This window comes from Mytilus californianus, unplaced genomic scaffold (assembly GCF_021869535.1).
Source record: "Mytilus californianus isolate M0D057914Y unplaced genomic scaffold, xbMytCali1.0.p SCAF_1, whole genome shotgun sequence".
NCBI lineage: Eukaryota > Metazoa > Mollusca > Bivalvia > Mytilida > Mytilidae > Mytilus > Mytilus californianus.
In genome coordinates, this window is record NW_026262581.1 from 6,631,921 (window position 1) to 6,646,296 (window position 14,376).

Consider the following 14,376-nt stretch of genomic DNA (forward strand, 5'->3'; position numbering starts at 1 on the left):
AAATTTTACTATTACATAACACCCTTCAGATGTCTTCTAGGTATTAGTCTGCCACGTATCAGTCATATTTTTGTCTTCCTTATTTGACTAAGCCATCAATATTTCGCATTAAATGAAAAAAATAGCCATCATTTTTAAATTTAGTTATCATGGTTTTTGCTATCAAGTTAAATGCCACAGCCTTACCAAAAAAGGTTTTGTGCTACATGTAAGACGTCTTATATGAATATGAATGGGAGTAATAACATAAACGGTGCCAATTTTATTATACCATATGATGCGCATTTCAACAATAAATGTCTCTTTAGTGATTTTTTTTTGCAATTTTTGGGGGGTAAAAAATGCCTTTATCATGCCGTTTCCTTTATACTAATAAATATTTATCTACTTCTTCTTTATTTTGAATCAATAAAGCCTACACTTTTAAAAGTTACTGTCAATTATTGACCAACTGTCCTGGCAAAATACATACTGTCATTACCCTTATTTTTTTCAATTAGTCACTTATAAAAGAGCATGATAAAGTTCATTAAGAATATAATTTTTAAAACTTAATACTCGCTCGTACCGATTCCAGAAAATGGGTCAACGTATGGTGATGTAAAGGTTGACTGGTCGGATTGACCATCGGTAGACAGATGTTCATAAAATGTGGCCAATTTGACAGAAAGTAACTTCTGTTTGGATAGGGCAAAGTGTTCGAAATGTCCAATCTGAAATAATAATTAATTGAATGTACACGTAATATAAACTTGATTGAATAATAGTTCATTACATGTGTTTGAGATTAACTTACATACAGAATGAAGGTTTCAGAAAACAAACACATGCAGGATGCAGAAACTACAAAATGGTAAGATAAGAAATTGCAACCTAATGTACAAATAAGGGAGAGCGGTAATATTGCCAATTAATTTATTAATATTGTATTTATATTGTGTCATAGATCAAATTTATTCGTTCAGTGTATGTTTACTTGTTTTTGTTAATATGTCTTTTTGATTGAGTTAAGCCATTTCAATTGATATTTTATAGTGTGTCTTTCTATGTTGTAATTTTACACTACTGTTTCAGGTTAGGATGAAGGTTGGCGCCTGTTGAAACGTTTAAACCCGCTGCATTTGTTGCATCTGTCCTAAGTCAGGAACTTGTTGTTCGGTGGTTGTCGTTTGTTGATGTGGTTCATATTTAATTCTCGTTTCTCGTTTTTTAAATAGATTAGACCGTTTGTTGTCCTGTTTGAATTGTTTTACACTAGTCATTTTGGGGCCCTTTATAGCTTGCTGTTTGGTTTGAGCCAAGGCTCCGCGTTGAAGGCCGTACTTTGACCTATAATTGTTAACTTTTAACACATTGTGACTTGGATGGAGTGTTGTTTCATTGGCACTCATACCACATCTTCTTATTTCTACTTGGTACGAGGTCGGCAATAAAAGGCCCGACATTACAAAATAACGATAACGAAAAAAAAACCAAAAAAAAAAACGGTCAGGTTTATGACAAAGCAGTAAACGATAAAAATATAACAGACAAAAGCAAATAAAAACAACAGAATTATAGGCTTTTAACATGGCACATAAATAAAGTGGAGTTTTAAACATGCTTGCGAGCCTTCAACTCCCTTAACCTGGAACAGTTATTTTCTAGCACAACATAACATCAAACTGTAAAATCAGTTGGAAATTGGTTAACTCATCACATTGGTACGAAGCACAAAACATCTAACATAAAGACGAAAGCCTTCTTTAACCCCTGGATAGATGGTTTATTTTGTAAACAGGGACCCTAAGCCTGTTACCTGGACGACTTAAATTATTTTCAGGAAATATCTAGGAATAAAACAGTTACTAAATGCTAGTCCGCAACCCTTCGCAAATTTTACGGACGCCATCACGAATTAGTTGACCATTATAGAAAATCTGTTTCACAGATGACGACGGATATGTTTCAATTGACGTAACTACGATCCCGTCCTCTTTTTCTGGAATGTGACCTACCGAATAAGACTTATCATCGGAATTGTACTGACATGAGCAGCACGACGTGTTACATGTGGAGGAGGATCTGCTTACCTTTCCGGAGCACTTGAGATCAACCTCGGTTTTTGTTGGGGTTCATGTTGCTCAGTCTTTAGTTTTCTTTGTTGTGTTTTGTGTACTGTTTGTCTTTTCGTCCTTTTTCGTTCTTTGCCATGGCATTGTCATTTTTTTTTTGAGTTATGAGATGGGATATCGCTTTGGTATCAATTGCCTCTCTTTTTCAAAACCAATTACAACTTATTGATACACCTTGTTCTCCTAAACTATATCAATAAGTTCACATTCAAAGGATTGAGTAAAGACATCATTAAAAGTCTGATAAAGCATACAAAAGCTAACAGTTTAGTACATTTTACAGACAGGTTATAAGAAAATCACTTTTTATTTCTGTATAACAATACATATTTAGTAAAGTTTCAGTTGTTGAGAAAACAAACTCAATGTAAATATCGATGAAAACAATTTTCAAAGATCTTACTGGAGTGTTAGATTGATTACCTTTAAAATTTAGTTATTCAAAAGATCATTGGGTTTACATGAATTATATCTAAATTGACAAAATTTTTAAAAAAAGATCACAGTAAAAATTAAGATTTTGAATTCTGTTTGTAATGAAAATGCGAAAAAAGGTACGCCTTTTTAAAAACCAAATTTTAGTATTGACGAAACAAATAATAAAAGGTATAGTAATGTGTGTTAACGTAATCCTTGGCATGATTTTCACCATCCCAGTAGTCAGCACTTCTGTCTTGACATAAATTGTCAATGGTATGCTCATAGTTATGAATGAACCTTTTTTCAAAACTTCGAATTTTTCGAAATACTAAGGATTTTCTTCCCCAGGAATAAATTACCTTCGCGGTATTTGTCAAAACCCTTCGAAATTTTAGGTCCTCAATGCTCTTCAACTTTGTACTTAATTTGGCCTTATTAACTTTTGTGATTCTAACGTCACTGATAATTCTTTTGTAGACGAAACACGTCTGGCATACATTTTATTTATCCTGGTATCCTCTGCGTCGATGCGACTACTGGTTGAGGTTTCCTCTCCGAGCCCAGTAGTCAGCACTTCTGTGCTAACATTAATTATCATTGATAGGGTCATAATTATAAAACTTTGAATTTTTCGAAAGGATTTTTGCATACCTTCTTTATAGTCTTATTAACATTTTCGGTTTGATCGTCACTGATGAGTCTTTTGTAGACGAAACGCGTTTGGCGTACACAATTTTTATCCTGGTATCTATGATGAGTGTATTTACCAGTTATACATATATTACGTTTAGTGGAATAAAAACTTCACTACAAATACGGTCGTAGCGAATGAGTTGGTCAATAAAAACACCGTAAGAAATGGCCAACGAATATCGCCGTCCAAAAATGACGATTAACGATAGAGAACGAAAACCGTCACTTTTGTCGTACAGTTTTGTGTGAAAAGAAAATATCAAAATCAAGATAAGAATAATGAACGTGATGATTTTTTGATTAATTTAAGGTCAGTTCCCTTGGATAAATTTGGCAGTATATTTAGAGAGTTTTTGGGTCGAAAAGGTCTAAGTAACAATAGGCGTTATCAAAGTTATCCATTAGATGACATATAGACTGAATATGCACATTAACTGTGATTCATAACAATACAGGAATAATTTTACAGTTCACCATTAGATCTACCGACTTTGTGGTATAATAGTAACCAATGCTACAAATTGCATCGATCATGTGTTTTCTTAAATAAGCCCAATAAGGTAACATCGAAAGATTTTCAACGAACTAGTGTGCAAGATTTTTTTCTTTTTACGAATGCTGAAAATTATAAATGAAATGTTACCACAAATTTTTGACATTTAGTTATTTTGATGTGAATATTGGATTTTTGAGTTATAAAGATGATGTTCTCTTACTAAATAATTAAATAATCTGACATCGTGTTGCTTTGTCTTTAGTTTTTTATGTTGTGTGTTGGTATGCTGTTGTTAGTTTTGTGTTTTTTTCTTTGTTGTCAGTTTATTTTCGACTAATGAGTTTGAATATGCCTTTGGTATCTTTCGCCTTTCTTCTATAGCAATGTTAAAAATATGCAAACTGGTGTGGAGATAACTTCTTCTTGTATTTCATAATGCTTCATGGTGTGTAAAAGTTCGGATTGTTTGAAAAATTTAGCGACGATCGAATTTAAACTTTGTTGAATCGTGCAGTTATTTATGCGCCAAAGAACTTGACAACCTGATAGTCATTATCATACACAGATAAAAAGAATGGCATTTGCATTCATCTTATTATAATGGTATAGCATTCTAAGGTAAATGAAAACGTGCCCATAAGATATTTTAGAAATATCTCATTTTCAGGATGAAACTGAAAGTTTTCCTTTAACATTATGACAACATTATAACAACATTATAAAACGTTACTTTTGGCATCTCAACTGTTTTGTACTGTACACACTTAAGGTGATATATCCTACGTAACATAGATGACTCCTAATCATGTGTGGAAATCGCTTGTGCGTTTAAGCCAGTAAGGGTGCCACATGTGGAGCAGAGTCTACTTACCTATCCGAAGCACATGAGATCAACCCCGTTTTTGGTTGGGTTTGTGTTGCTCATTTTTTGGGTTTCTATGTTGTGTTTTGTGTACTGTTGGTCTTTATCTTTTTTAACGAAGGCTTTGTCTGTTTATTTTCGACTTATGAATTTGAATGTCCCTGAAGTATCTTTCGTCTCTCTTAATTGGGTTGATTGAAAACAAATATTTGATCTAATTCTAAATCTATCAAACATTTTATGAAAGTTGAAGTATTTTTTTATAAAAGATTCTGAATAAAATCTACAACAGTTAGCACAATGAAAGTGTACTGCTACAGTACTAAGTGTACAGTTTCACATAACTATGTGTCTTGGAAATCAAAATATACAGAACTAAATGTTTATGGATATTTTGTGATCTGCATAACCGTTCAATTACAATTTTACGCTGGCAGTTTACTCACATGGCATAAAAATACTAAAAAAGCAAAAAATTGTCTTTTTTATTTTCAGTCTCTTTTGGTCATATGGTTCCTGACGTACATAAGTATTTATCATCCTGCTTTATCTCATTTTGAAGTTCATGCAATTCCCTCAGTTTTTGTTTGTTATCTTGATTTGCCTATTCCTAATAGATTTACGAGATTTGAACATCGGTAAACTACTGTCGCCTTGACTAAAAATTGTTGGGTTTAAGAAGGTTCCTGATGAAGGTAAATCCAGAAAAGCGCTTCAGACCCGTACAATTTATTAAGTGTAAGTTTCATTTAGCCTAGGAGACATTGAATTTGGAATCAATCATTGCAGATGTAGGGAAACCAACTTATTTGTTGTCAGTTGGTCAATTCGTTTAAAAGTGTAAATCCGTACTGGGATTTCCTCAGTTTTTATTTGTTAACTTCCTTGAGTTTTCTTTTTTAATCGATTTATGATATTTGAACATCGGTAAAATAGTGCCTTAATTTAACGAACATTCTTGATTTTTACCCTTACAAAAACATGACTGCGTAATAAGTATACATTTTAAGATAAAAAAAAATTGTGCAAAGGGTTACTTGTGACAAGTCTGTAGAAAAAATTTAATTATTTGTTTTTAATTTTTAAAAACAAATATTTTTGTTGATACGTCATCTTAGTCAATATATCAAAGATTCCATTGAAGATAGTTTTTTATGAGCATTTAAATAGGAGACAATGGTATTAAACTGTAAATCGGTTTTGAATATACAAAACGAGAAGAACACTGTAGGAAATAGCAAAGCTGAAACGTGGCGTGACCCGAAGCGTCGGCAACGTAATCTGCTGCTGATTTTGAAAGTATTAGTTGCAAAACCAGAAAAACACCCAGACTCAGTCATAAATGCCATAATGAGAAATAAGTCGCCACTGGTAAATTTACAGTTTAGAGGACTATTCTGGTGTCGAAAGACCAACAGATCAATATGTGCAAAACATAAATGATTGTACATCCTTTGGAACTATTGCTATCCCAAAAATTCATATTCAGTATGATATGAACACAAGAATATTCAAGGGTTGCACAGAAAATTTCTCAAACAACGGAGAAGGGTCAATAATGAAAAATCTTTCCTAATATGATATGTAAAGAATAAGAATTATAAAACTTCAATAGGTCTAAAACAGAATTTGGGTTAAAGAAAACAGCTTCAATACACAACACTGGTAACGTGAAGTAAAACATCAGACAATTTCATTATTGAATGTGCATACTTTCAATACGTGTGTCATCTGTGTCAACATCCCTTATGCGCCTCAAATTGAGGAACACAAAAGTAAAGCGTAAACAAAAAAAAATATGTATAGTGATATTGTTTCATTTTTTTACAAGTCACTGAGCTTAACCATTTGTGCTGATCTAGAGAGCAGAGGACCATTGAATAAAGATGTACAAACTATGGAGTTATTAAATGTATGCAACGAACTAAATTTTCAAAGAACTTATTGTAAGAAAAAGGCCTTTCGGGATGTGCTAAATTATTGAAAAACCAATCTCACTTCGTACCCCGAAAATTTAACCACATATGTGAAAATGTAGCAGCTTTGAAACGAGCCATCATACACATCCAAGTATACGATGTGGGCAGAGGAATTGAGAAAAAGGCTACCATTACCGTCTACCTGAAATGAATTGCGCATCTGTACTCATCTGTTTGTGGTGATAGAGGTATCTAGATTCAAACGAAAGGCAGAAGAAACCCAAAAGATATCCAAACATATAAGTTCATTACAAACGGACAACTCCACGATGAGGGTTTCGATTGCACAACATTGGTAAATGAGGATAACACTGTATAAACATGGTGCTAACGAACCGGTTTCTCAAGAATTACCTTCATTTGGTACCGTCTTTTGAAATTTTTAGAAACATTATACTAAGTTTCCAAGTTTTGAACTCAAGGAAACATATCTCAATCAAAGCATAATAGCCGGAAAACAATTGAAATATATATGTATGCTATCTTTGATTCTATGAAAAATGAAAAGATTTGGCATAATCATAGTGAGAAGAGTTGAGTACACAACAGTGGTATCCCAGAGTCTCCGAAAAAAACCCAATACTATTAGCCGGTTCTGTACTTTGTGCAATCAATCCAAACATGCCATGGTGATTTTGATATACATTTAGCAGAACATGTATGGATACATTTCCATCATATGGTGTAAAAATAAAAAAAATTAATCGAGAGGAATTTTTTTACCAACGTTTAGCCCCTTGAGAATATATGTAGCAAGTACTGAAGATGAAGTTTTCCTAACGAGATCACATATTCATCGGAAAGCAATATTCAATGTTCGAACAATAGTTTGAAGGAAGCTCAATCTATTTATTATAACATATTCGTTTCAGATTTTATTGGCTTGAATTGATGCCTCATTTGTGTATATCTCTCATATTCCTTTATCTATTTCAAATGTGAATTTGAACATACTTGCTTAGATCCATAGGACGGATCATGTAAGGTCTGACTTGACATGTTTTGTAGCTGAATTTTCGCTTGTTCCTCTGAAAGAAAAATATTCGAATATGTATAGCTATTTGGTCTACATTATAGTCATGCAATAAATAATCATTATCGTACTATTTTATTTGTTATAATGAGTCTTGGTCATTTCGTTTTAATGCCTACAGAAAATTATATTCTTGAAAACTGTTCATCGTATTAATTTTATCCTACTATAACATGACCGCTGTTAATCAGATCTTACTATCGTCATGTTTTAGATTAAAACACTTAAGATTTGTGGTAATTTTGGAATCGTGTGACGTATGAGGCAGATAAAGCAAGAGTATTTACGGAACATCAGCAGCTCTCTTTCTTTATAACACAATAGATTCGGATGATCTCTGGTGGGAAGCATTGTCCCTTTGGTTGTCATGAGAACTTGAAGTTTTCTCTTTTATTTTTGTATTAGGAAATAACATACCAATTGAATGAACCACGTGATTATTGTTTGCCGGTCAATATAATGAAACATGTGTAATGTAATAACATTTGAATATTTAAATAAGGAGATACATTTTTTTCTAAAACTAACACATACATTGCATACTGAACCGAATCGATACTGTCTATATGTAATGGTATGGATGTACATTATCTTTGCCAGCAATATTTTGTTATTACTGCATTCACAGCAGAATATTTTAATTGTGGAGATTTGAAATAGCAAAATTGCATTTCGTTTCAAATGCTGTGATATAACACCCGTGTCTTAGGTTAGAAGAGGGTTGGGTGCCAGCAAACATGTTTAACCCTGTCACATTCGGTATGAGCCTATCCCAAGTCGGGAACTTGTAATTCAGTGGTTGTAGTTTGTTGATGTTTATCATATTTGTTTTTCGTTTATTGTTTTGTACATAAACCAGGGCCTTAGCTTTCTCGTTTGAACAGTTTTTCATTTCTAATTTCGAGGCCTGTAATAGCTTGATATGTGCTATGGGTTTTGCTCATTGTTGAAGGCCGGTGACTTTTACGTCAATTTGGTCTGCGTGTGAGAGTTGACAACTTGTCTCATAAAAAATCATATTACATCTTCTTATTTTTACACATTCAGCTATGTAAGAAGAAAAAAAGTATAACCACAACACCGAACTCCACGGCAAATTAAAAAAGGGGAAGTCCATAAAAACGGTATCAATCAACGGAACAAGTGAAAAACTGCTGCATTATTCCTGATTTTTTACAAGCATTATTCGCAGTTTTATAGCTAGCTAAACCTCCCACTTGCAAGTAGATAACGGGTTAATAGTTTAGTACGCTAAAACACGCGTTCCCTCTACAAAAGACACAACAGTTAAACGGTCAAATATATATCGAAGTTAATCATTTTTTTAAATTTATGAACCGAACATTTATAAAAAATTACCGCATCAATGATATTTTTATATCTTCATCATATGTAAGGAATACTATACACTAATAAATAAAACTACCCTCTCCAATCAGGTAAGTGAATATTGCAATTCTATTTTGAAGTTTTGAATTTTCAGTGCTGATAACTTGTACAGGATCACTGCCAGATGTCGATTTGCCATCGCTGATGAAAAGAATTACCTGATCTAAAACAAATTTATGACTTATTATACTAGACTTTATTGACTTGCACATAGTTTCAAATGTTCATATTTTTTTTTCACTTACTAGTACTTTTATACTAACGTGTGAGTTCTAGTGAAAACAATAATTAATCTATTAATGGGCTAATAGACCTAACCGGACCATTTATTTCACAATTATATATACTTTAATTCAAATGCACTACAATAAATAATCATTATTGTACAGGATAAGTTGGTTACTTATTGTTGTGGACCCGGGGAAATTGTTACTGTGAAGTATATATCAAATCTTATTCATCGTCCTTATTTCATATGTACACTTCCAATCTGACATTAGTACCGGTTTGGAAATATGTTTTTCACAAACACTTTCTACTTGGTGTAACTTTAAAATCATGGCACACTGGTGATTCAAGCATAGTAGCAGGAGTTGATTACCATAATGCGGCACTTCTTTTAGAGTTCCTTACATTGTATTCAGTAGATTTACAATAAGGTGTTTGGATAGGTATCATACATACAGGACCTTCCAAAATACAAAAAGAAAAAAAATCTTGCAAATATCTTAAATTTCACTTTCAGATAGGTTGGTGATGTCCTGTCACTCAATAACCAAAATTTCTATTGAGTGCTAACATTTGATATATCGCAGTGCACTTGGATACTACCAAAACTAAAAGGTCTGATTCATTCCTTGATCTTTTTCTTTCTATTGACAAGGGGCCTCGGTGGCCGAGTGGTCTAAGTAGTTACTACTGTAATCACTAGCCAGTCAACACTGAGGTTGTGAGTTCGAACCCCGCTCGTGCGGGTGCACTCGACTCCAATCTTAATTGACTAGGATTGTCAGTTTTCCTATCGAAAGTCGGTGGTTTTCTCCGGGCACTCCGGCTTCCTCCACCAATAAAAACTGGCCGCCACGAAATAGCCCAAAAGCGGTGCTTAAAAGTGGCGTTAAAACACCAAAAATCAAATCAAATCTATTGACAAAGATCCGATACGAATCCAAACAAGATTGTTTGACTTAAAATTTCCATTTCTAAGCAGTAAAATACCTTCTGTCCCATCACATGGCGTATAATCTCTATTAGAACGTTACGATCGTGGATTTTCACAATAAACGGACTATATTAAAAAGAGTGTTCTTCTGACACAAAAACTGCTCAAACAGAGCTTTTAGGAAGAATGCCTAAATTCGACACTTCATACATTTTACGATCACCATTACGAATTTGGTTAATCGAAAAACGCTGTCCGTTGTTAGCAGAAGATATATCGGCACATATCCTACTTTTTATTTGTAATTTAAATTATTAAAAATGATTTGATTGATTGAAAATTGCTTTTTCAAAATCATGCATATACAGGAAAAGAACAAATTAACAATGATTATGATATAACTTGGAAAAGGTGAAGAGCTTTTTGTGTCGTCAACTGTTTTTCTATTTGTCTACTGAAAATCCCGTGTTCTATTTACAGTTAGAATCAGGATTTTCTGATTGGGGTATCATTTCCCTCAAGTTCAGAGAGAAATAAATTTCATCAAGATAAGCAACAAACTTCTGAAGCATATAAGTCAGTCTTAAATTCTGTTATGTGTTGCAATAATTATACGGCACTTTTGATCAGTTTGATGATTTATACTTTTATGAATGTTGTCTATTTTGCTAAAGGTTACCTCTATTTTGAACTTTAAATGTGTCGACCGAGGAATTGTAAAATTCAAAAGCAGCAACTAGAGCCTTTTCAAAGTTAGAATCTGAACTTCCCGTGTTTATATGAAATATATAATCCTTCAGTTTGTCTGTATTTTCTTTTGTGGCAAATGACAGCTCTCTTTGATAACATGGGTGATAAGAATTTCCAGATGGAGAGGATTCATCTTGGTTAAATGTAACAACTCCAACCTAAAAGCATTTATATGCATTTACAATGTAATTAAATCTGATGAAACATACACATTTATAAATGTCGCATTCATTAATCTGTACAAAATACTGACGGTCACCGTGTAACTTTACAAGTTTAACTGTAGAATGACTTTTTTATTTCGACACTTTGATGATAAATTAGCATCCATTAGTTTGAGGAAAGGTATTATAAATTGGATGAGAAGGGAATCACCAATTATATGATCAATTTATCAAAATAATCACATATCTACTTGTGATAACCTTATTTTGCATTGCTGGTATGACAGGCTGACACGAGGATAGATTCCAGCTTCATGTGCAATTTCAGTGGGAGGGCCACACATTTATATCAATCCTCTTCCAATTTAGAGAGTCATGTTTCCCAGAACAACTTGATCTGAAACTGACACTGAAGTTTATTAAACTATATTCTGTTGTTTGTTTGACAATTTTCTCAAACAACGACTGCCATAAACTCCAGGAAGACCTAGACAAAATGACAAAACGAGAAAAAACATTTAAAATTGAAGTTTCATCCTAAAAAATGCAGCGTCCTCACAGTCACAAAAAAATAAAATCAAGTAGGATTACAAGCTTCACGGACATACTCTTGAGCATGAGGCGTCAACTAAATACCCGGACTGCACCATCGCAAATGATCTAGATTTGGGAGAACATATAAAAAATATCGTAGGTACAGCCAACCGAAGCATTGGTTTCTTATATCGAAACCTCCACATTAACTCAAAATCAACCAAAGAGCATACTTATAAAATATTAGTAAGACAACAAATGTAATACGTCTTTACCAGCAAAACTTTATAGATAAAATGGAAGAAGTATAAAAATGAGCTGCACCATTTGTAAACAGCAGGCATTGAAATAGATCAAGTATCAGCAATATGAAAAATGAACTAGAATGGCAAAGATTAGAAACAAGACCTTTTATTCATTTCGATTGATGATATTTACAATATTAATTGATCGAAGGAGCATTATGCCCATCTTATTTATTAGAACTCATCAAATTTCATTTAATATAAGCTAAAAGATAGACCAGAACTACAAAATGTATATAGATAACAATACACATCGAATCGAATCGTTATAAATAACATAAACGGTACCAATTACACAGTATCAGCATTTCGTGCATATTCCTACCTTGCTCCATCAAATTAACTATCGACATGACCAACGAAGACTGTCATTGACCATTTGACTCCGTTAAAATGATAAATATAACAGACCATGGTCGGTTACAACCCTGATTATCGATCTGTGTCCTGTGTGTTGGTACCTGTATTTTAAATGTCGAGGAAGAGAATACATTTTTACTTACTCTGTCATTAGGTTTTAGTGTTTGAATCACATTGTTTGCTGCTTCTTTAGCAATCACGATTTTTGTTTTGGTAGGGTCTCCGGAACCTTGTCTCATTGATAAACTTGTACCAATTACAACAACGACATCTTTATCCGTAGGAGAGGCTGTTGAAGCATATGGAGTCCTTAAGAAATAAACAAAATATAGACATTGGGGAATAAAACGTATTATAGGTCAGTATAAGACAATAAATAATAGTTTACTGAACTTTTTTTTTTTGTTCTTATACCCAGCATATTTTTCCATTCCTTAATTTTTGTCTTTCCTTCGAAAAGTGTCGACAAATGCACTTACGGCGGCTGGTACATATTCATATACTGCATCAGATTCTTTATGGTTTGGAGCGTTCATTTTGCATATGTCCTTCATATTTGACTTCCGTTTCATTGTTGAATTACTGTATAGGTTTGTTTTATCAATGTATTGTTATAGTGCCATTATGAATTATAGGTTCTTTGGGTCAAGTATTTTTTGCTTATAGAATTATTGTAAGGGGTAGCAGTCATTATGACGGGGTTGATCTGACATTATCTTCATTTTGGTTGTTCATTTATCAAGTTTAGCTTCATTATTACATAGTTTCTCCATTATTAGACTCAATGGCCGAACTATATTATGATGTGATATTTTTTTTCAGTTATCTTAACTTAAAGGTCAATTTATCAGTGAAAAGAATGACTGTAAGGTGTTCATGTCCGTCGTACATATCTAACTTGGTCATATATGTATTGTTTATAGCTCAACGTTACGTGTTCGTTATTATGTCATTTTGTCTGTTTACATTAATAGGTCAATTGTAGTTGGTGTGTAGAATTATTATTAATTGAACCCATCGACACAAAAGACATCTAGAGGTCAACAAACAATGTTGATTTTATTAACAAAAGTTTAAAACTAAACTAAACATGAAATGATACCTTGTTCGTTTTAAATAATCATGTTCCAAATCATTTTAATATTTTTACTTATTACGTCTGTTTGGGTTGCTCACCCAATATTGTCAATATAACGGAACTATAAACAACTGTCATACAAGAGGGACGTTTAGCTAGCTATAAAACCAGGTTGAACCCACCATTTTCTTCGGGAAATACCTGTACCATGTCAGGAATATGACTGTTGTTTTCTATTTGTTTAAATGGTTGATATAGTCGAGCGCTTGATTTTGTCAGATTTTATGGTAATATCTGTAGAAAGATCTTGCTCTCAAAGATATCCAAGATAAAAATGAGTAATTATCAATTAAGCAAGGGAGACATGTCCACTCTTGTTTCGTGATTTTTTAAATCAAAGTGGGGAGCACTTTTTAAAGGCGGCACAATTATCAACTTCAATTCACCAACAAATTCAATGAAAAAGTATTGCACACGCGTCGACAAAAAAGATCTTTAACCACTATATATTTGTTTTAATAAATAACATATCTGACTTGAGTTTAAGTTAAGAATATTTAGTTTGTCGATCTATGTTTCTTTGGCTTACATTTGGTTGAAATCCAGGAGGTTCCTCAAATTTCAGAAGCAAGTTTAGCAAGTCTGGGGAGTAAAATCAACATTTTACTAGAAAAGTTCAACACAAATTGTTCTATTGCACTCTATCTCGTTTCGATTCGTCAAGTTGAAATACTTTTCGTCTTGAAATTATAGACTTGATATTTTGGACCAAAATATAGCCCTTATTTCTCATACTCTCTAAAATACTTAAATGTGAAATTTTAATTAGAAATTAGAAAAAAAGACAGAGGACAGGTAAAATTAAAAGAAAAAAATATTTAAAGATATGAAAGTACATTATTTAGGATCTCTAATGAACAGAAAAAGAGATATCTATGGTGTTTTTCAGGGTTTTTCTTCAAAGATCTAATTTATCCATTCAAGTCCCATGTTTTTGTAACGGATTTTGCTTTGACACTTGCAAAATGACTTGCTAC

The 14,376-nt window shown here is 33.0% G+C and overlaps 1 protein-coding gene and 1 long non-coding RNA gene across 2 annotated transcripts in view; both read right to left on the bottom strand.

Annotated features, from left to right (window-relative positions):
• The window catches only part of LOC127698702 (VWFA and cache domain-containing protein 1-like), a 123,948-nt gene that overhangs the window by 106,741 nt on the left and 2,831 nt on the right, over window positions 1-14,376 (bottom strand). The window lies entirely within an intron of this gene.
• LOC127699111 (uncharacterized) lies at window positions 568-9,151 on the bottom strand. Its single transcript, XR_007981087.1, has 3 exons — window positions 9,024-9,151; window positions 7,519-7,592; window positions 568-713 (listed from the first exon to the last, which is right to left on the bottom strand). It is a non-coding gene; the product is annotated as an uncharacterized LOC127699111 (long non-coding RNA).